This window comes from Neophocaena asiaeorientalis, unplaced genomic scaffold, assembly GCF_003031525.2.
Source record: "Neophocaena asiaeorientalis asiaeorientalis breed wild unplaced genomic scaffold, Neophocaena_asiaeorientalis_V1.1 scaffold407, whole genome shotgun sequence".
Taxonomy (NCBI): domain Eukaryota; kingdom Metazoa; phylum Chordata; class Mammalia; order Artiodactyla; family Phocoenidae; genus Neophocaena; species Neophocaena asiaeorientalis.
This window is the reverse complement of record NW_020174060.1, coordinates 1,036,615-1,057,882: the sequence shown is the minus strand read 5'-3', so window position 1 is coordinate 1,057,882 and position 21,268 is coordinate 1,036,615. Positions and strand designations below refer to the sequence as shown.

General features: G+C 41.5%; 1 protein-coding gene across 1 annotated transcript in view; it reads left to right on the top strand.

Annotated features, from left to right (window-relative positions):
* Positions 1-21,268, top strand: part of RHEB (Ras homolog, mTORC1 binding) — a 47,955-nt gene that overhangs the window by 1,546 nt on the left and 25,141 nt on the right. The window lies entirely within an intron of this gene.

Here is a 21,268-nt window from a genome sequence, read left to right as displayed (position 1 = left end):
CGGGCGCGGCGGGAAGTGTCTGGGAGGCCGCGGGCGGACGGGGAGCTCAGGTTGGTCCGGGACCGGGGAGGCGGTGCGGGGTCTGCCGCTCGGCCGACTGCCGCGGGGCCCGCAAAGGCAGGAGCCGCACCTGTCCCTTTGCACCTCCCCGCGGCGAGCTGTCGTGATCGTTGCTAGCCTTTCCACCCCCAATTAAAGTCCGTGGGATTTTAACAAAGGAAATAGCACCTTGCGGTTTTTCTGTCTGTGAAGTTCAGCATTTTAAAGAAAACCAGGGACCTAAAGGACGTTTGGCTAGTAAGGGCAAGTTTCCTACGGAAGAAACTCGGAAGAGTCCTCTTCGGAAGCCCCTTAGATGCTGCCAGTGGCCGAAGTAGGAGGGCACAGAAAGGAATTTTTGATCTCTCGGTGTCCTATTTTTCTTTGGGAAAAAAATAAGGTCAGGTACTTGTAACCAGGCTGTTGAAGTAATTCAAAAGTTTCCCCCCCACCCCCGAAAAAGGTTGACATATATTTGCAACTGTTGGTGGCAGTCGCTTTTTTGCCGACCGGAGGTGGTCTGGGGTGGAGTGGGGATGGAATGGGTGTTAGAAGACGAGCGAGAAAAGAGAACCGTTGGACTTAGCCATGCTTCAGGGTGAGGCTTTATGGTCTTTGACAACGGGCAGCCTGGAGAAATTACCTTTATCTTTTCGTGTTGTTTTTAAGAAGTAAATGAGCCTCAGGAGAATGTGCGCTTGACCACGGTGGGGCGGGGGCGTGAAAGCAGGTTTGGAGTCTCTGGTGATTGCAGGAGGAAGGCTTGTAACTGCCGGCTGCTCATTGGACGGACTCCCCGAGCTCGCTCGCTTTCTGTTCTGCTTCTTCACCCCCATTTTCCACGGCCAGTGCCAAGGTCTGTGCTCTTTGCCCAAGACTAGCTACAGCGTGCTTACTCATCCTTTTATCATCTCTCTCCGTCAGAGGGCTGGGGGGTGCAGGGGGGAGTCAAGATCAGAGGCTGAGAGATGCTTGTGTAGAGATAGGGGTGACTCCTGTAGGGTGCAATGCCAAATCGTGTGGGGGAAGAACAGGTGACAGCCTTAACAGCTGCAGCCATGAAGGAACCGTGCCTCAGCTGGAGGCTTTTGAAGTCCCTGACCGTCCCGATGCCTGTATGGAACCCGGCATCCCACCTTTATTGGCAGTCTGAACCACAGAGCCCTTTGCTTCTCTGCATTTTGAAGTGTGGGACTATAACATATCTAGGCTCTTGAGTGAGTTCTATCTAATCAGATAGAGTGCCCACTAATTGAACGCAGCAGTCTCTGAATAATCAAGTTACAGGTGACCTGTACCTGGGCTACCTGATCTAAACTGGGAGAATGCCCCAAAAGATCCCGACTTATTGACCCCTTGAAATTCTGGAGCTGGTGATTCCAGTCTTCAGTAAGCAAGTCTAGCATTATATCACTGTTTTGCTAAAGATGTTCCTTATGTCCAGTCGAAACCCATTCTGTCTTATCTGCCTTCTAGTCATCATGCTCCTAAAGACCCAGATGTGACACGTCACCCCTTTGCCTTCACTTGACATTTATTTTAAACTGCTGTTAATAAAATACTGTGCTAAATTAGCCTCCAGGGGCACACAGAGTAAGTTCAGTCCCTGTTTTCTGTGCCTTCAGTATGTCATATTGCTATATCCTACGTCATTTTCTCCGTATTTATTTTCATATGTGGTGATTAAAGTGAAATGTATTTTGCAAGAGGTTAAATTATTCCCAGTCTTTGCATTTGATTTTACAATTGTTTACCTTTGTTATGAACCAGGACATTTTGTAGTTGTGAGCGCTTTTGTTTTGCCAGCATCAAAAAAGGAGATAATTCCCTGATTCCATGTAGTAGCTACTCTTCAGAGAATTATTCAGTATTCAGACTTCTGAGTTTACTGACACGCTTGCTTGCGAATGGCGCTATGCTAGAGAAATTTGAGTATCTGTGTTTCTTTTCTAGGTTGTGTTACTTTGTGATACTAAGCTGTTGTGTCATATTTACTGGGGGTGGGAAAAGGCTAAGCTAGAAACCACACCTTTCCTAGAATGTTCTTTCGGTTAAATATGCCAGTTTGACTAGTAAAATACTTGTAAGTTTACTTTAAAAGTTTGCCTTCAGATAAAACTAGCAAGTGCAATGATTGTTTTACTACTTGGTGTTCAAATTTTGTATTTTTTAAAAACATTGATAAACCTACCAGTGAGGAAAATATAATTAATTCTCAGGTAATTTATACAACTCTTTTTTTTTTCCCCCCTGAAGTACTTTTCCTGTTATTTACAATGTTAAGCTTTTTAGGACACGTCACCTGTAACGCAGGCTGGCTTTCAGGGAGTGCTTTGTAGTAATTGTTTTAGTGGTGGCCAAATGTACCAGCTCCCTTACATCTATTGTTTCTAACACAAACGAGTAGTCCCGTGATAGGAGGTAACTAAACTTAATCGAATTAAAGTTATAGTGTCATTTAATTATCTTCAAATAAAATCTGGCACCTTTTTCACTGGAATGTTCTACAGAGAGCTTTGATAATGGAGTTTACCATTAGACCATCAACAAAAGACTGTCATACGTAAGCCTCAGGGGTTAACAAGCAGGAGGGAATCACAGGAATGTGAAAGATCTTAAGAGAGAAAATGAAACAATTCTGTGGTTTGGTAAAAGGCAATTCAGTAAAAGTAACTCAAAGTATTACCTACCTTGTCAAAATCTTTTAGGTAGTAAAGAACATGCCTCCTTTGATTTGGATACTTGAGAGGGAAAGATGTCATTAAATTTGTTTCCGGTAGAATATAGTCCAATTGTATTCTGATTTACTGTATATTTTTTAATTATCCTATCCTTTTCTAACACATTGCATTGAATTTTTTTTTTTTTTTTTTTGCGGTACGCGGGCCTCTCACTGCCGTGGCCTCTCCCGCTGCGGAGCACAGGCTCCGGACGCGCAGGCTCAGCGGCCATGGCTCATGGGCCCAGCCGCTCCGCGGCATGTGGGATCTTCCCGGACCGGGGCATGAACCCGCGTCCCCTGCATCAGCAGGTGGACTCCCAACCACTGCGCCACCAGGGAAGCCCCTGAAATTTTTTAAGGTAAAAAATTGTGTACCTGTGGGAGGGGATAGTCCTATAGTGACCACCTTGTGTTGAAGCTTGAGATTAACTTTTTTTTCAGTGTCATACATTGTTTTGTACAAGAGAATAATCAGAGCTTGAATTTGCGATTATGACTTCCCGTGCTTAATGTAATTTTTTAGACTTTTTTTTAAGTATAGTTGACGTACAACGTTTATATAAGTTACAGGTATACAACAAAGTAATTCACAATTTTTAAAGGTTATACTCCATTTATAGTTACTATAAAACACTGGCTGTATTGCCCGTGTTGTACAATATATCCTTGTAGCTTATTTTGTACATAAAAGTTTGTACGTCTTAATCCCCCACCCCTGTATTGCTTCTCCCCACTGCTAACCGTTAGTTTTGTATATCTGTGAGTTTGCTTCTTCTTTGTTATATCAGATGTTACTTTGATGTCCATGTGGGTTATATCGATCCCTACTTACCTTCATCTCCCCGAAAAGAAACTCTGTACTCATTAGCAGTCAGTCACTTCCCATCCTCTCCTCACCTCAGCCCCTATCATCCACTGATCTACTTTCTGTTTCTATGAATTTACTTATTCTGGACATTTCATATAAATAGAATCACATATACGTGGTCTTTTGTGCCTGGCATTTGTCGTTTTTAACATAAGTATTTTCAAGGTTCATCCATGTTGTAGCGTGTATCAGTAATTCATTCCTTTTGGTTGCCAAATAATATTGCATTATTTGAATATACCACATTCTGTTCACACATTTGTCAATTGATGGACATGCAGGCTGTTTCTACACTTGAGCTATTAGAAGTACTGCTGTTCTGAGCATTCGTATTTCACATTTTGTGTGTGTGATTTTGTGTAGACATGTTTCGCTTCTTTTAGGTATACTCCTAGGAGTGTAATTGCTGGGTTGTATGGTAATTTTATGTTTAATATTTTGAAGAACTGTCAAACTGTTTTCCAACCATTTTACATTCCAGCCAACAGCTGAAATTGGTTTCAATTTCTCCACATCCTCGCCAACACTTGTTATCTTTTTATTGAATTTTTATTATTTTTTATTTATTTATTTTTTTATTGACATATAATACAGTTGACTTACAGCGTTGTGTTAGTTTCTGGTGTATGGGAAAGTGATTCTGTAATATATATATTCATATTCTTTTCAATTATGGTTTATTATAGTGTATTGAATATAGTTCCCTGTGCTATGCAGTGGGACCTTGTTGTTTATTTTATGTATAATAGTTTGTGTCTGCTAATCCCAAACTCCTAATTTATCCCTCCCCCTACCTCCTTTCCCCTTTGGTGACCATAAGTTTGTTTTGTATGTCTGTGAGTCTGTTTCTGCTTTGTAAATAAGTTCATTTGTGTCATATTTTAGATTCCACATATAAGTGATATAGAGTATTTGTCTTTCTGTCTGGCTTAAATTCACTTAGTCTGATAATCTCTAGGTCCATCCATGTTGCTGCAAATGACATTATTTCATTCTTTTTTATGGCTGAGTAATATTCCATTGTATATATGTATCACATCTTTATCCATTCATCTGTCGATGGACATTTAGGTTGTTTCCATGTCTCGGCTATTGTAAATAGTGCTGCTATGAACATAGGGGTGCATGTATCTTTTCAAATTAGAATTTTCGTCTTTTCCAGATGTATGTCCAGGAGTGGGATTGCAGGGTCATGCAGTAGTTCTATTTTTAGTTTTTTAAGGAATCTCCATACTGTTCTCAATAGTGGCTGCACCAACTTACATTCCCACCAACAGTGTAGGAAGGTTCCCTTTTCTCCACTCTCTCCAACATTTGTTATTTGTTGACTTTTTAATAGCCATTCTGACCTGTGTGAAGTGGTACCTCATTGTAGTTTTGAGTTGCAGTTCTCTAATAATTAATTAGCTCATCTGTCTTGTACCAGCCATCCTTATGGGTGTGAAGTATCATATACTATTTGCAAATAGTTTCTTCCATTCTTTGGGTTGTCTTTTCACTTCCTTGATGGGGGCCTTTGAAGCAAAAATTTTAAATTTTGACAAAGTCCAATTTATTTTTTTCTCTTTTGTCACTTGTACTTTTGGTGTCATATTTAAGAAACCATTGCCCAATCCAAGGCTATGTAGATTTACTACTATGTTTTCTTCTAAATGTTTTATTTCTTATATTTGGGTCTATGATCTGTTCAGAGTTAAATTTTGTATGTGTTGGGAGATAGGAGTACAACTTGATTCTTTTGTATGTAGATATCAAGTTGTCCCAGCACCTTCTGTTAAAAGACTGTTCTTTCCTCACTGAATTGTCTTGACATCCTTGTCAAAAACCACGTGACCATAAATGTACGGGTTTATTCCTGGACTCTGTTCCTTTGATCTATATGGTCCTTGTGCCAGTGTCACACTGTCTAGATTACTGTTGTTTTATGGTAAGTTTCAAAACACCGAAGCGTGAGCCCTCTAACTTAATTCTTTTTTAAGGTTGTTTGACTATTCTGAGTCCCTTGTATTTTCATACGAATTTTAGGACTGGCTTATAAATTTCTGCCAAAAAAAAAAAAAAGCAACTGGGATTTTGGTGGTGGTCTACAGTTTTGCAAGTATCTTCAATACCTGGTTTAAAAAACAGCTGAATTCTCATATGTGCTTCTGAATTCATTCCATTGCAATATGTTACTTGAATAATTAAAGTATATGAGCCTGCACAGATACATACCTGGGAAAGGAAGGAGCATTTTAATACTACTTTTTCAGGTAATTGTGGGTATTCTTTGACACCATCGAACCAAGACTCCATAAGTGGTAGTTTGTTAGAAGTTAGTTGTAGCATCTAAACTCACATGGATGAAGTTTGTTTTACTCTCTTACACTGAACTCTGTTGGTTTGTTTGTACTTTGAATGGGTCTGCTACCCATACCTGATTTGGGAACATCGTACATTGGTAATTTGGAAAATATTGGTTCACTGTTATGCAGGTCCTTCCACATTTTGACGCATTTCAATATACAGATATTTCTTTAAATGACATTTGTAATATCACCATCAATCTCAGAAAAATCTAAATATTGGGAAGCTGTTAAGTTCACTCTGAGTGATGCAGAATTCTAATTCCTCTTGAGAGTTCGAATTTGATTGTTGGCAAAATGCTACCAGTTTTACTTAAAATGACAGTCTCATTTCTTTCATTTCCAAGAAAATGTCTGCCAGATACCCACATCTGAAACAATGATAGTTTGTTGGTCATTCTTACAAGTAAAAATGGTGTTCCATGATAAAAGTGTCTGTTTCAGACCACTTCCCAAACCGTTGCACAAGTGCTTTTCTCCCAGACAGCGTCACACTTCAGTGTGTAGCAGCCATGCTTTATGCATACATCCCATTTTGTCTGCAGAACATTAAAAAGACATGTATTTAAAGGTCAAGATTTAATAAAATAAATAATTTTTACCACTTCCTCAAGGACTTTGTTAAGTAAAAATGGTGTGGCTTTTTTTTTTTTCCTTTTTTGCTGTGAGTGCACGATGGTAAAGAGTACAATGACTGTCCTCTACAGTTTGTGACCACTGTCTTGATTTGTGCTAAGGGGCACCAGTCTAGCAGTTTCACCCACCACTGGTTTAGCACCATTTGTGCATATATGAACATAGTGGAAAGGGCAAATAATATATGGTATTACGGAAATAGTTTTGACTTGTGAGCCCCCTGAAAAAGTCTCAAGGGACCCCCAGAGTTGTGCAGACTGTACTTGGAGAGCCATCGAAGCATGGTGTGCGGGATCTTGCTAGACTGCTACTCACTCCTTTTCAAGGGGATGCGGTGACCGCGGTCTTAGAGGAGACTCCAGGAGAGGCCCTGCAGCACCGGACGAGGCCAGGATGGTGAGGCGGGAAAGAACTTGACATGTTGACAGCGGAAGGGATTGGGGCGGCCAAGCGTTGCCAGGTGGGAAGAGGAAGGGGGGGTTGGAAAAGGTGGTCAGGAGCTGGCTGCACAGGGACTGTAGGGAAACTTTCCTCCTGTGCAGTAAGCGGTGACTCACTGAAGCCTGGGGAGAGTTAGAATGTCTAAATGCCGGTTGACTTGGCCTCTCATTGTTGTGTAGTTTGGGGTGAGGTCTTGGTTTTTGACCTGGTACTAGTGAAGCTCCCAAAGAGTAACAAAAATTTCAAGGTGGCAGCACAGCAGGATCTGTATGCTAATTAACATGGTTTTCAAGTACAAGTATCAGCAACTTTATCACAAAATGAGAAATAGCCATCTCTACCTGCGATTATGGAGTCAAAAACGTACAACAGTTTCCTTAGCTTAGGGTCTGGAAGAGAGAGTTAATAACTTTAATACTGTCCATGAGTGGATTGTACTTGTTTATCTGAATAAATCATAACCGAACATGGACTTGATTGTGCAAGTTAAAAGCATCATGAAATCTCTAGTGCTCACACTTGAGAGAACCTTTATCCTTAGTTCTCATTTATTTTGAAGGACCAAATTAAGTCTTAACAGTAGAGTACTCACAGTCTGTCTTAAACTGATAACCGTGAGAATGTAAACTCTTGGGTACCTTTGACATGAATGGTTGATTGATTTAGAAATTTAATTTAATATCTCAAACACAAAGGTCCGGGGATACTATTTTAGTGTTTTAATAATCTTAAATATATATTGGGCATCTGATAAAAGAGAGCGCCACGTAAGGCATTGGAATTTGAAGTCTGAATTGGTATTAGTTTAGAACAGAAGTGCCGGAAACCTTGTGTTGCACTCTGTGGGCAAGTGAAAGCAGGGTGATTTAAGGATCCTAATAAAACTAACTCGTACAGGTCCTTGGTTGGTTGGCGTCCTAACCGTGGTAATAATTGAGTTCCCTCTTACCTCCCTGCTCCCCCTCCCCCATTTCTCTTTTTGTTGCGCTTTCTTACTTGGCGGAAAGACTCCTCAGGGACTTTTGAAACAGAAATAGGCACTTTAACGAACTATGTTATGGTCCTGCTTTTTGCAGGATTCAAAGTTGAATGTTAGCTACATGAAGGCACGGTAAATAATTTGTGGACATGGAGATGAAATTAACTGTGACTTTTACAGTTAATATAGTTTTAAGACATGAAAATGCTTTTCTTAGACTTGTATGTCTTGGATATAAATGCATCTGGCCAGTATTTTGCTGGTTTTCAAATCTAAAGCACTTTCGGAATTTATTTTAAACAGAGTATTTAAAAATATAGTTTCTCTTCAGTCTTGTTCATGATTTATATGAGTGACTGAACGAAAAACCTAGTTGGCAGAATTCAGCCATGGTGGCTGACATCAAGATGGAGGAGGGTTCCAAATGACCTTGGCAGACTGGACACACCACACTAAAATATGGTGCTCCGTGGTGGGGGTAGAAGTGGGATTTCCAACCCACCTTCTGGGAAAAAACTAGATGCGAGTATGGTCTTGAGTACACCAGGGGGCAGGAGTGCCTGACCACAGAGGAGAGCCATGCAAAAGTTCAGAACAGAACATCACTGAGGCGGCTGCTGGAGGAAAGGAGGGCCACAGATGTGAAGTCTTACATTTACATTTCAGAAGAATCTCCTGTGCATGTACAGGTGGAGAGACCTGGATTAATTTTCTGAGCAGTTCAGTTGACGGGTTCTCATCGTAAACTAGCTCGGCCGAACTCTGAACCCCAGGCAGAGCGCTGTCTTCAGTTCTAGTGCCCACTTCGAGTAGTGGTTCTTAACTTGGACTTCATGAGCTTTGCCTGAGACTGGGTGCATATTTTCTAGGGAAAGAGTCCAGGACTTTTATCAGCTATCCAGAGGATTTCAGACCCTCAAAGGACTGAATTGCTGAAATGACTGGTTGAAGAGGGCAGTGTGTGAGTTAAGTGTATCCCATGTTATTCAAATAGGTGTTCATTACATGTTTGAGTAACCTAAGTCCCTACTATGTGCCAGGCACTGTGTACTTAGCCACCAAGGACAGGGCAGTCCTGATCTGTGCCCGCAGGGAGCTTCAGTCTAGTGAGGTAGCCACAGTATACAGTTACTACTATTAATAATGATTGGCTGGTGTTTTTAAAGCATTTACTGGTGTGGGATATCTTTAAACTCCATGAGGTAGCACAGGTATGGTGAGGGATGGATTGGTGTTAGTATGTGGGGTCAATGCAGTTTTAAAGAGCTTTTGAAGAAATAATCTTTATTAATAACCATTCATGCTGATTGATAAATATGCTTTATGTCTCAATTCATTTTCCTAACTTTTTTTTATTACTAGTTTTGGTCAGTCTTAAACTCCATGTTCTCATTAAAGATTGTTTTATAATTTAGGGATTTATCTCGTTTGCTTTTCTCTAGCTCTTTCCCACCCGACCCCCAGCCTTCTCCCCAATTTCGGCCACAAATCTAGCAAAATTCATCTTCATTGTTGCCAAACATATAATTGACTGCAGTTTATCAGTTCTATTCCCTTACCTTCCAACTTGGCTTTACCTATAAATCATCCCAGAGAGATGAATATCCTGTTTTTAAAATCTTTAGGGAAGCAGGTCCATGGCCTTTCTTGTCAGCACTTTCTTTTTTTCCTTTTAGCTTAATAACCCAGACAGTTAACAAAACTTCTTCATTTATGTAACTCAGATCTTCATGTTATGGTACAAACTTATTTCTCTTATTTTCCTCAGTGGAATGTATCTGGCAGCCTAGTGCTTGGCAATAGTAAGCACCTAATAAGTATTTGAGGGCTTCCCTGGTGGCGCAGTGGTTAAGAATCCACCTGCCAATGCAGGGGACACGGGTTCGATCCCTGGTCCAGGAAGATCCCACATGCCGCGGAGCAGCTAAGCCTGTGTGCCACAAGTACTGAGCCTGCGCTCTAGAGCCCGTGAGCCACAACTACTTAGGCCCATGCGCTTGGAGCCTGTGCTCCACAACAAGAGAAGCCACCGCAATGAGAAGCCCGCACACTGCAATGAAGAGTAGCCCCATTCACTGCAACTAGAGAAAGCCTGCATGCAGCAACAAAGACCCGACGCAGCCAAAAATAAATAAATAAATTTATATATTAAAAAAAAGTATTTGAATGAGTAGTAATTCTATGAACCAGTTTTATGTGGTTATTCTCTTTGTCAAAATAATACTTGCACCTTAACTTTTTTCTCTCCTAGCATCTGTTTTTTGAAAATCGGTAAGGGAGTGTGAGAGAGAATAAGATGATGTCAACCGTGCTTAATTCATAGGAACAAGCGAGCTAATTCATGTGAAAATGTTTTGTAAACTTTTCTAAGTGAAAGAAGGTTTACTCAGGGAGATACACACTCCATAGACAGAGTGTGGGCCGTCTTAGAAGTTGAGAGGCCCCGAAATATGGGGTGGTTAGTTTTTATAGGTTGGGTAATTTCATAGGCTAATGAGTGGGAGAATTATTCCAACTATTTTGGGGAAGGGGTGGAGATTTCCAGGAATTGGGTTGTAAACTCTTAAAACAGTGTCTCACTTGTAGGTTCCGGTGAACAATTAAAATTTGGATTATCTGTATCACATGCCCTCATCCGACTCTGTATGTGGTGGAGATGTGGGGATGGGGATGCATATTAGAATCACAGGGAGCACTTCTGCAGAGCACACAGGAACTCCTTAGGCACCCTTTTTAAAATTAGAATGGTGAGGTGTTTTGTGTTTTTTTTCCAAAAGATTCCTTGGTGACCCTGATATATATACATCTCACCCTGCCCCCTCAAAAAAGCAACAATAACCGATGCTGCTATTGACAGAGCTACACTTTTTTTTTTTTTGGCTGCATTGGGTCTTCGTTGCTGTGTGCGGGCTTTCTCTAGTTGCGGCGAGCGGGGGCTACTCTTCGTTGCGGTGCGCGGGCTTCTCGTTGTGGTGGCTTCTCGTTTCAGGGCACGGGCTCTAGGCGTGTGGGCTCAGTAGTTGTGGCGCACAGACTTAGTTGCTCCGTGGCATGTGGGATCTTCCCGGGCCAGGGCTCAAACCCATGTGCCCTGCATTGGTAGGCAGATTCTTAACCACTGCGCCACCGGGGACAGGACTACACATGTTTTTAGTCAGCATGTAATTGGTATCGTGTATTGTGTAAGGAACACATTGTTAAAGAAACCTTCATATGGTTCGTTGTTATTCTCGGCCTTTTAATGATGATATTCAGGTTGCCATCCGTTTACCACCCCAGGTGATTCTGTAGTCTTTCTCTGCTGTTTGCAAACCTGGTACTTTTTTTTTTTTTTTTTTTCTCGTTATGCGGGCCTCTCACTGCTGTGGCCTCTCCTGTTGCGGAGCACAGGCTCCGGATGCACAGGCTCAGTGGCCATGGCTCACGGGCTCAGCCGCTCCGTGGCACGTGGGATCTTCCCGGACCGGGGCTCGAACCCGTGTCCCCTGCATCGGCAGGTGGACTCTCAACCACTGCACCACCAGGGAAGCCCACCTGGTCCCTTTTATTGATGTCCTTCCATCAGTGGCTCCCAGAGAAGCACCTTCCTGGTACTTATTCATGTCCTGGCCCTATGGCACTCCTGACCAGCAAGACACTGCAGAGATGATGATGGGCCAGTGCCAGGCTCAAGCCTTAAGCAGTTGGCAGCTTCTGTGTTCTCTGGAGCTTCAAGGAACATGGGGGAGAGACCTTAGAAGACATGTGGGAAGGGAGAAGGTCCAGCCCTCCCAGCTGAGTCTGGCCCCCAGCCTCCCACCAGCGGAGGCAGCCAAGGGGTGACTTTAAGACCAGCACAAACAATGCAATCTAAAAATGGGCAGAAGACCTAAATAGACATTTCTCCAAAGAAGATTTGTAAGGCAATTATATTCCAATAAAGATGTTTAAAAAAAAAAGACCAGCAGAGGAGCCAGCCGAGCCCAGCCTTGATCGTAGTATCAGGAAGAAATGAAATAGTTGTTGATTTCAGCCACTAAGTTTTGAGGTGTTTGTTATGCAGTGATTACTGAAACAGTAATTTTCTGCATTAGGGGTATGTGTGTGTATTCTTATATTTCTTGATTTTTTTCACGTGAGTTTGAGGATTTAGCTTCAGTAGTTGTTACTGTATATCATTTTCTTAGATTTCAAGTTAATATATTAGATATAATTATTAGAATGTGAGACTAGGATTAAATGAAAATGTCTAGAATGTGGTTATGTAATAAATCCTCAATAAATGTCATTATTATTACATAGCAGATATTCTGCATGTATCGATATTTTCATTTAATCTTTACAACTACTTATAAAATATGTGCTGTTATTATATCTATTCTACAAATGAGGAAACAGACCAGGAAAACTGCCTCCTGTCACATAGCTAGCTAATCACTATCCTATTATGCTTTGTAAAAAATATATATATATGTCTTCCCTTTTTAATACTTGTTTTAAAATCGAGTTTTGTTTTTCTCTGTCTGACTTATTTCACTTAGCATAATACCCTCCAAGACAAATACTGTATGCTATCACTTACATGTGGAAAATAAAAAATGCAACAGGGACTTCCCGGGTGGTCCAGTGGTAAAAAATCAGCCCTCCAATGTAGGGGACACGGTTCGATCGCTGGTTGGGGAACTAAGATCCCGCATGTTGTGGGGCAACTACGCCCGTGCTCCTCAGCTAGAGAGCCCATGTGCCACAAACTACAGAGCCCACGCCCCCTGGAGCCTGTGCACCACAGCTGGAGAGAAGCCCACGTGCCTCAACGAAAAGATCCCGGCTGCCACATCAGAGGTCCCGCATGCTGCAATGAAAATCTGACGCAGCCAAAATTTAAAAATAATAAAAATTTTAAAAATTAAAAAATACAACAAAGTAGTGAATATAACAAAAAAGAAGCAGACTCACAGTTACAGAGAACAAACTAGTGGTTACCAGTGGGGAGACGGAAGGGCGGAGGGGCAACCTAGAGGTAGGGGATTAAGATGTACAAACTATTATGTATAAAATAAGCTACAAGGATATGTTGTACAACACAGGGAATATAGCCAATATTTTATAGTAACTATAAATGGAGTATAACTTTTAAAAATTGTGAGTCACTATATTATACATCTATAACTTAGGTAATATTGTACATCAACTATACTTCAATAAGACAGAAAAATCAAGTTTTATTGAGGTATAATTTATGTCTAATAAAGTTCCCATTTTAAGTGTAAAGTTAGATGGGTTTTGACAGATTTATTCACCTATGTAAAACCATTACTCCAATCAAAATAAAAAACATTTTCATCATCCCCAAAAGTTCCCTCATGCCCCACCCCACTCCCCGGCAAACACTGACCTGCTTTCCATTACTGTCGATTCGTTTTTCTTGTTATAAAATTTCGCATAAATAGAATCACAGTAAATACTCTTAGTGTGTGACTTCTTTCATTTAGCATAATGTTTTGAGATCCATCCGTGTTGTCACATATATAAGCAGTTTCTTTTTATTGCTGAGTAGTGTTCTTTTGTATGCTTATACCATAATTTGTTTCTCCAGTCACTTGTTTCCAGTGTTTCACTGCTAAGAATAAAGCTTTGATGAGCATCTGTTGTACGTTTGTTGACACTGTCATTTCTCTTTGGTAAGCACCTTGGAATGGAGTTGCTGGGTCACATGTATAAAGTTTAAAATTTTCTGATCAACTACCAGTTTGCCAAAGCATTTGTACCATTTTACACTCTCGCCAGCAACAAATGAGACCCATCCTCCCTGACATCTGATATTGTCAGTTTTCTAACTCTTTAGCAGTACTGATGTGGTAGGCCATGGAAATTTGACTTTTCCCAATGACTAATGACATTGAGCGTCTTTTCATATACCTCTTGACCATTCATATATCTTCTTTTGTGAAGTGTCCAAGTGTTTTGCCTTTGTTATTGGGTTTTTATTGAGTTATGTATTCTGAATAATAGTTCTTTTTCATATATATATAATATTTTCTCCTAGTTCATGGCTTCCTTTTCATTTTCTTATGTTTCAAAGAACAGAAGTTTGTAATTTTGTTAAAGCCCAGTTTATCAGTTCTTTTGATTATGGTTTACTCATTTTTTATCATGTAAGGAATCTTTGCCTATCTGAAGATCATAAAAATGTTCTCATGTTTACTTCTAGAAGTATAATTGTTTTAGCTCTGAAGTTTGGGTCTGTGATCCATTTCCAGCTAATTTTTGTGTCTGAGGTAAAGGTTCAGATTCTTTTTTAAACTTGAAGTACAATTTACATACAGTAAAATTTATCCCTTTTTGTGTTTGGCCCGGTTTTAGCAAACACTCTATAGTTATGTAACCACAACCACAAGACACAGAACAGTTCCATCAACCCCCCACAATGCCCTTGTGCCCCTGTAGTCAGCCCTTACCCCCTTCTGTTTTCTGTCCCTATAGTTTTGTCTTTTCCAGAATGTAATATCAGTGGAATCACATCTGAGATTTATCTGTGTTGCTGTGTCTATCAGTAGTTCATTCCTTTTTATTGCTGAGTAGTGTTCCTTTGTATGGGTTTAATATAATTTGTTTATCCAGTAACAGGCTGAAGGACATTTGGTTTGTTTCCACTTTGGGACAATTATGAATAAAGCTGTTACAGATATATGCATACAAGTTTTTGTGTGACCATAGCTTTCATTTCTATTGGAAAAATACCTAAGAATGGGACTACTGGGTCGTCTGATAAATGTGTGTTTTATTTTCAAAAAACTTTTTCCAAAGTGACTGTACCATTTTGCATCCCCACCAAAGAGAACAGTTGCTCTACATCCTCTCCAGTACTGGTATTGTCAGTGTTTTTTTATTGTAGACATTATTAATTAGATGTGTTATATCTCACTGTAATTATATTTGCATTTTCCTAATGAATAATGATAAGCATCATTTCACGGGCTTACTTGCCTTTTTTATATATAATTTGATTAGCAGCAGTTTTATTTTTTTAATAAATTTATTTTTGGCTGCGTTGCGTCTTTGTTGCTGCACACAGGCTTTCTCTAGTTGCAGCGGAGCTGGGGCTACTCTTAGTTGCGGTGCGCAGGCTTCTCGTGGTGGCTTCTCTTGTTGCAGAGCTCGGGCTCTAGGTGGACAGGCCTCAGTAGTTGTGGCGCACGGGCTCAGTAGTTGTGGCACAGGGGCTTAGTTGCTCTGCGGCATGTGGGATCTTCCTGGACCAGGGCTCGAACCCGTGTCGCCTGCATTGGCAGGCGGATTCTTAACCACTGCACCACCAGGGAAGTCCTTACTTGCCGTTTGAATATTGTCTTTGTTAAAGTGTTCACATCTTTTGCTCGTATGCTTAATTGGGTGGTTTTCTTATTGTTAAATATTGAGAGTTTGTTATATATCCTGATTCATGCCCTTTGTCGGATAATGTGCTTTGCACATGTTTTCTCCAGGTCTGTGGTTTGTCTTTTCATCCCCTTAACAAGAATCTTTTACTGACCAGTTTTAATTTCAATGAAGTCCAATATATCCTCTTTTTCTTTATGGATTGTGCTTTTGAAATCTTTCTTAACTCAAGGTCACAGAGATTTTCTCCTGTGTTTTCTTCCAGAAGTTTCATAGTTTAGGTTTTGCAGTTGGTCTGTGATCCATTTTTTATCCTATACTTGTATATGGGATATGGTCAGGTTCTTTCTCTTTAATATTGATATCCAGTTGTGTCAGCACCACTTGTTGAAAAAGACTGTTCCTTCTCCCTTGAATTGCCTTTGCACCTTTATCCAAAATCAGCTGATCATTTATATGTGTGGATTTATTTCTGGAACCTGTATTTTGTTCCATTAATCTGTATGTCTGTTTTTATGCCAATACCACACGTCTTGATAACTGTAGTCTCCTAGTAAGTCTTGAAATCAAGTACATACTTGTTTCTTTTTAAAATTTTCTGAGGTTCTTGTTTCCCTTACAGATCAATTTTTCCTTTTTTTTCCTTTTCTGGTTTGTATTAAATACCTATTTTGAAGCAGGTTAAAATGCCCATTTTTCATTTCTAGTCCATTTTTCAGAATTTCATCCTGATCTCCCTAGTGTTTCATCCTCTCACGTCCCTCGCCTCAGTAGAAATTCTCCAGTGGTGGTTCTTGCTTTTTTGTGTGTGTGTTTCTGGCCACACCGCGTGGTATGCAGGATCTTAGTTCCCCAGCCGGGGGTCAAACCCATGCCCCCTGCAGTGGAATCATGGAGTCTTAACCACTGGACCGCTGGGAAACTCCCTGGCTGTTCTTTTTTAAAAAACATCACCACCCCTTTCTAATCCTGTTGGGGGGAGGGGTGTACTTGACTTTTCACATAGGTGCCTTCCTTTCTGTTAAGATTACAGGATCCTTGTAGGTGGCAGTCAGGTGTATCATACTGACGTCTTTTTCAGAATTCAGGTGATCATAGAATCCTATTATGGAATAGGACCAGTTGATGTGTGTGGACTTAAGGTGTCGTGTGTTTAGTCATCACATGCATGAGGGTTCCAAGGCACAAAGGCATTAACTTCCCCAGAGACACGGCTGGGGTTCACACCATAACCTGAATTCAAATGCTGAACCTTAACCCACAGTCCTGTTTCTATTAATTATATTTCCTCAGTGCCAGGGTGTATTGTGGTTTTAATTTACTAGTGTGCTCTCATCAACCCCTGCCCCGCAAAGCTGCCGTTAACAGATGATGTTTCTTAGAATAAATGGAGTCCTGGAAATGGGAAAAGTTGATTATTACGTGGTGAATACTTTTTGCCCTATGGCGATAACCACAGTTATTCCATTATTTACTTGAAATGTATTTTATGTGAAATAGTAGGAACTTATTTCAAAAGATGTTACCTAGATTTTTTTTAAACAGAGTATTTGTGAAAAAAAAGGTTTTTCATATTCACTTGATCATGTTTAATCTGTTTTTTCATAAGTTTTTTAAAGTAGAAGCAATTCCTTGGATAATCGCTGGAAACTCTGGGCATGTTCAGTTACAGTCTTCACAGACCTTTATAAGATTAATTTCACCTATTCGAGTTATTCTGATGGCTGCTTTTTCTTAGTAATAGAGTTTTTGTGTGGCTGGGAATTTGGGATTACAGATTGGTGTTTGAGTTGTTTTCCTCTTACTTCCTCTGCCCTCTTCTCATCTTTACTCACTCTTTTCTATTGGGTTTTTTCATTGGCCATCATCTGGCCCCAGTCCACAATCTTCTTGTGGGGAGCTTATTTGGTTCCTGGTAGGACTGCGTCCTGTCCCATTTGCCACCCCCATCCCAGGCATATAAAAAATATGACCCCAGTGCTTGGTCAGCAGCTTTCTTTCAGTTTCTGGCTCTGGCCTCTTCCAAGGATCATTCAAGTCAATTATTAGAAGGCATCACTGATGTTTGTTCCTTGAGAAATTTTTTTTACATATATAATTGTTTAATATATTTATTTTTTATTTATTTATGGCTGTGTTGGGTCTTCGTTGCTGCGCGCGGGCTTTCTCTAGTTGCAGCTGGCGGGATCTACTCTTCATTGCGGTGCGCAGGCTTCTCATTGCAGTGGCATCTCTTGTTGCAGAGCACGGGCTCTAGGTGAGCAGGCTTCAATAGTTGTGGCATGTGGGCTCAGTAGTTGTGGCGCATGGGCTTAGTTGCTCCGCGGCATGTGGGATCTTCCCGGACCAGGGCTCAAACCCGTGTCCCCGGCATTGGCAGGGGGACTCTTAACCACTGCACCACCAGGGAAGTCCCCCTTGAGAAATTTTACTTCCAGATTGTGTCAGTTAAGAGTGGGTGTAGAGTCAAGTGGTAAGTAATATTTCTTAAAGCAGAGAAGACTCCTATCACTCTAAAATACAAATTTATCAAATAGAAGAGGAGTGATTTGAGTGATATTTATAAGAAGATGCTAAAATTTTCAGTTCTGTTGCAATAATATTGCAATCAATTAGTATGCTCTTGACTGCGAAATAAGTTGTCTCGTGCTGGCTTAAAGAATAAGGTTTATTCATTCACATAAATGGAAGATTAGTGGTTGACTAGTCAGTCAACTCAAGAACAGTTTCTTCCATCTCTTTTTTCCTGGCACCCTTGACCTTGGTCCAGGGGTTCTCAAACTTGTGGCACATTGGAATCACTCAGGGATCTTTTTAACAATCCCCGGGCCCTGGCTGCACCTGGTAGTAATTAAATCAGAATTACTTGAGGGTGAGGTCCAGCCAGTAGTTTTCGGAATTCCCTCTGTGTTTCTGGAGTGCAGGTAAGTTTGCGAACCGGTGTTCTAAACTTTAGAACTTGGTTTGGAGATCAGTATTACCAGGGAGCTTGGTAGAAATGGAAAATCCCACACCCCACCCCAGATCAAATAGATCAACAATCTACACTTTAACGTAGTCCCTAGGAGAACTGCTTATTCTTTAACATTAGGGAAGCCCTGCTTTAGAACACTGGTTTTCAAACTTCCAGACACGCTGGAATCACTGGAGGAGTTTGAAAAATACTGAGTGAAGCATGGGCCCCACCCTAGAAATTCTGATGTATAGGAGTTACCTGAAGTGTTACCTAGAATCTGGGTTTTGCTATTGCATCCTATAGTATTCAAGACGTTCATTTGTCCCCCGTTATTTCCTGTAAATTAGTAGTTAAATCTAGCAGTTTGGTCAGATTTAGGTGGTTTCATTCTCTTTTCCCTTCCCCAGCCTCCTTAAAATTGCTTCCAGGGTAGTGGTCTGTGTTTGTCTCAGGAGACCCATGATATCTGGTTATTTCTCCTTTCACGGCATTAACAGCTGCTCCTCACCATTTCTTAGATCCATTCATTCACTAGTTTAAAAAACCATGGTAATTATTTGTTACGTTCTTTTGTTTACAAGGAATAGATACATATTTTCTCCAATTTATTGCATTTCTTGTGCTTTTTTATTTTACTGTACTTCTCACTATTAGAATTTATGTACTAAGCAATTTCTGTCCGCTGATATATCCCGGCGCCTAGAACCGTGCCTGGAACATAATAGCTGCTTAATAGCTATTTGAGAAATTAATGAACTAATCCATACTCTGGGACTTGAAAACTCGGGATTCAGAATGGAATGAAATGTTACCAAGCTTGACACTATTAAAAATACAGGGCTTCCCTGGTGGCGCAGTGGTTGGGAGTCTGCCTGCCGATGCAGGGGACACGGGTTCGTGCCCCGGTCCGGGAAGATCCCACATGCCGCGGAGCGGCTGGGCCCATGAGCCATGGCCGCTGAGCCTGCGCGTCTGGAGCCTGTGCTCCGCAACAGGAGAGGCCATGGCAGTGAGAGGCCCACAGTACCGCAAAAAACAAAACAAAACAAAACAAAAAGCCGTTGTGAGGCAGAACCGGGAGGAAAAAAGGTGTTTGGATAGCTTGGGGAGCACACCTCCTTATTTTACAGAGTGAATAGTGCAGCTCTTCTGTCTGTAACTGATGAAGCTACAAGTCCAGGTTTCAGTGCGAGTAGTGTAACCATTTAGCTCTGGGGAGCTGGAGGGGAGAATAGACCACCTGCAGCTTGGTGGCTGTGTCAGCATCTGGTCCCTATGGAGGCAGACATCCCAAAGTCACAACGTGCCTCTGGCCAATAGTTTCTTGGAATTGTTGTTATACGTTGCATGCTTCACTGTTCTTTGATTTCTTTTGTTAAGTGAAAGAGCTGCTGCTCTTGCTTAATTGCCTCCGTAGCTTTAGCCTCTGTTTTCCTGACTTTTTACTTCAAGGCTCCTCAAACCAGAGGCTACACACTTTTTGTCAGGTATCGTAGTCAGATTACTACAGGACATGCAGGTCACGCGCATCCCCATGGTTGCGTTTGATCTGGGTTAGTGGGGTAGAGCTTTAAGTGACTGAGATCATTTTCTGGAGGATGCGCTTAGCTCTGTGGTCAGGGACATAGCACCCAACGGCTGCAGCACCCAGCCAAGTCTTTCTATAGCACTGAGAGCAGAAAGGGAACGTAACTCAGGGTGTACTCCCCTGGATTTTTAAACATATTTAATAAGTATGTCAGAGGCATGTGAACAAACCATATGGATTGGAGTTAAACCAGTAGAGAAACGAAGAATGTGTTTAGAACTGTTTCAGGAGGAAGGTTTGGAGGAGACCAGGAGCTGGGATGGGATGTAGAGCCCAGGTCCTGGAATCGCTTCTGTGGAAAGAAGGGTGTGCTGCCCGCTTCCTCTGTGCCCTGGTAATAATTTGAAGAGGGCCAGGCAGGCGGGCTGCGTAGCACAGCCCAGGGGCTCCCTTCACACTGTCTGACGTGCACAGAGCCAAGGCAAAGGTGAGTGGAAGACAGCGGTGTCACAGCAGTTACGTCTAAGGTTCAGCCCCAGCTTGTAGTCATGGCTGTGTCCCAGTTCCTGGCCCATGTTGTGTGTTCTTTAAATGCTTATGATCTGAGCTGCTGGGAGGAACTGGAAGATTTGGGAACACCCTGCATACAGGAGGAGGTAGGTGATTTAGAATGGTCACATTTGAACTTGGCACCTGAGGGGGGAGTGGTAATTAAACTTTAGGGTGCAGCACATGAGTGGGGGTTTGTTAATACTCCTGCCTGGGAGGTTTGGGTGGGGCTTAGGAATTTGCAGTTACAGTAGGATGCCGTGGGATGCTGCTGGAACCACACTTGGCTGCTTTGTTGGGAAAGGGACACTCAGAAAGGATTCCTAGAGACAGAGGACAGAGCCGGGAAAGGCCACAGCTTGAGAATGGTTGCCAAGCCACAGGGTCGGGAGCTTTTCTGCAGCTGAGCTCAACTGGCTCACAAAAGGCCAAAGATTAGATTAAGATCATAGAATTATCAGCCCAGAGAAAGGAAACTGACAGGTTCTGATAAAAGAGTAGTGCATGGTGCACAGTGATTTATCTTGGGACTTAAACTGATAGGGAAGGAAGTGAACCGTGGTAGAGATTGGAGATTCAGGAGACTCGTAGAGCAGGGTATATCTAACTTTTTGGGCTTCGGTCTGTAGTAAGAAATACATTGTACGTTGTGACCCAGTCATAAATGTTTATATAGCTGAAAGTTCCATGACGACTTTATTATTTGCAGTCCACTCTGGTGTTCCTATTTCTTTAAAAACGTGCTAGTCCTAGCTCAGTATGTTGATTTCATGATCTGGTGGGTTTACAACCCCTGGTTTGAAAACATTGCTTCCAGAGATGGTCTGGATTAGGTGATGGGAGTCAGAA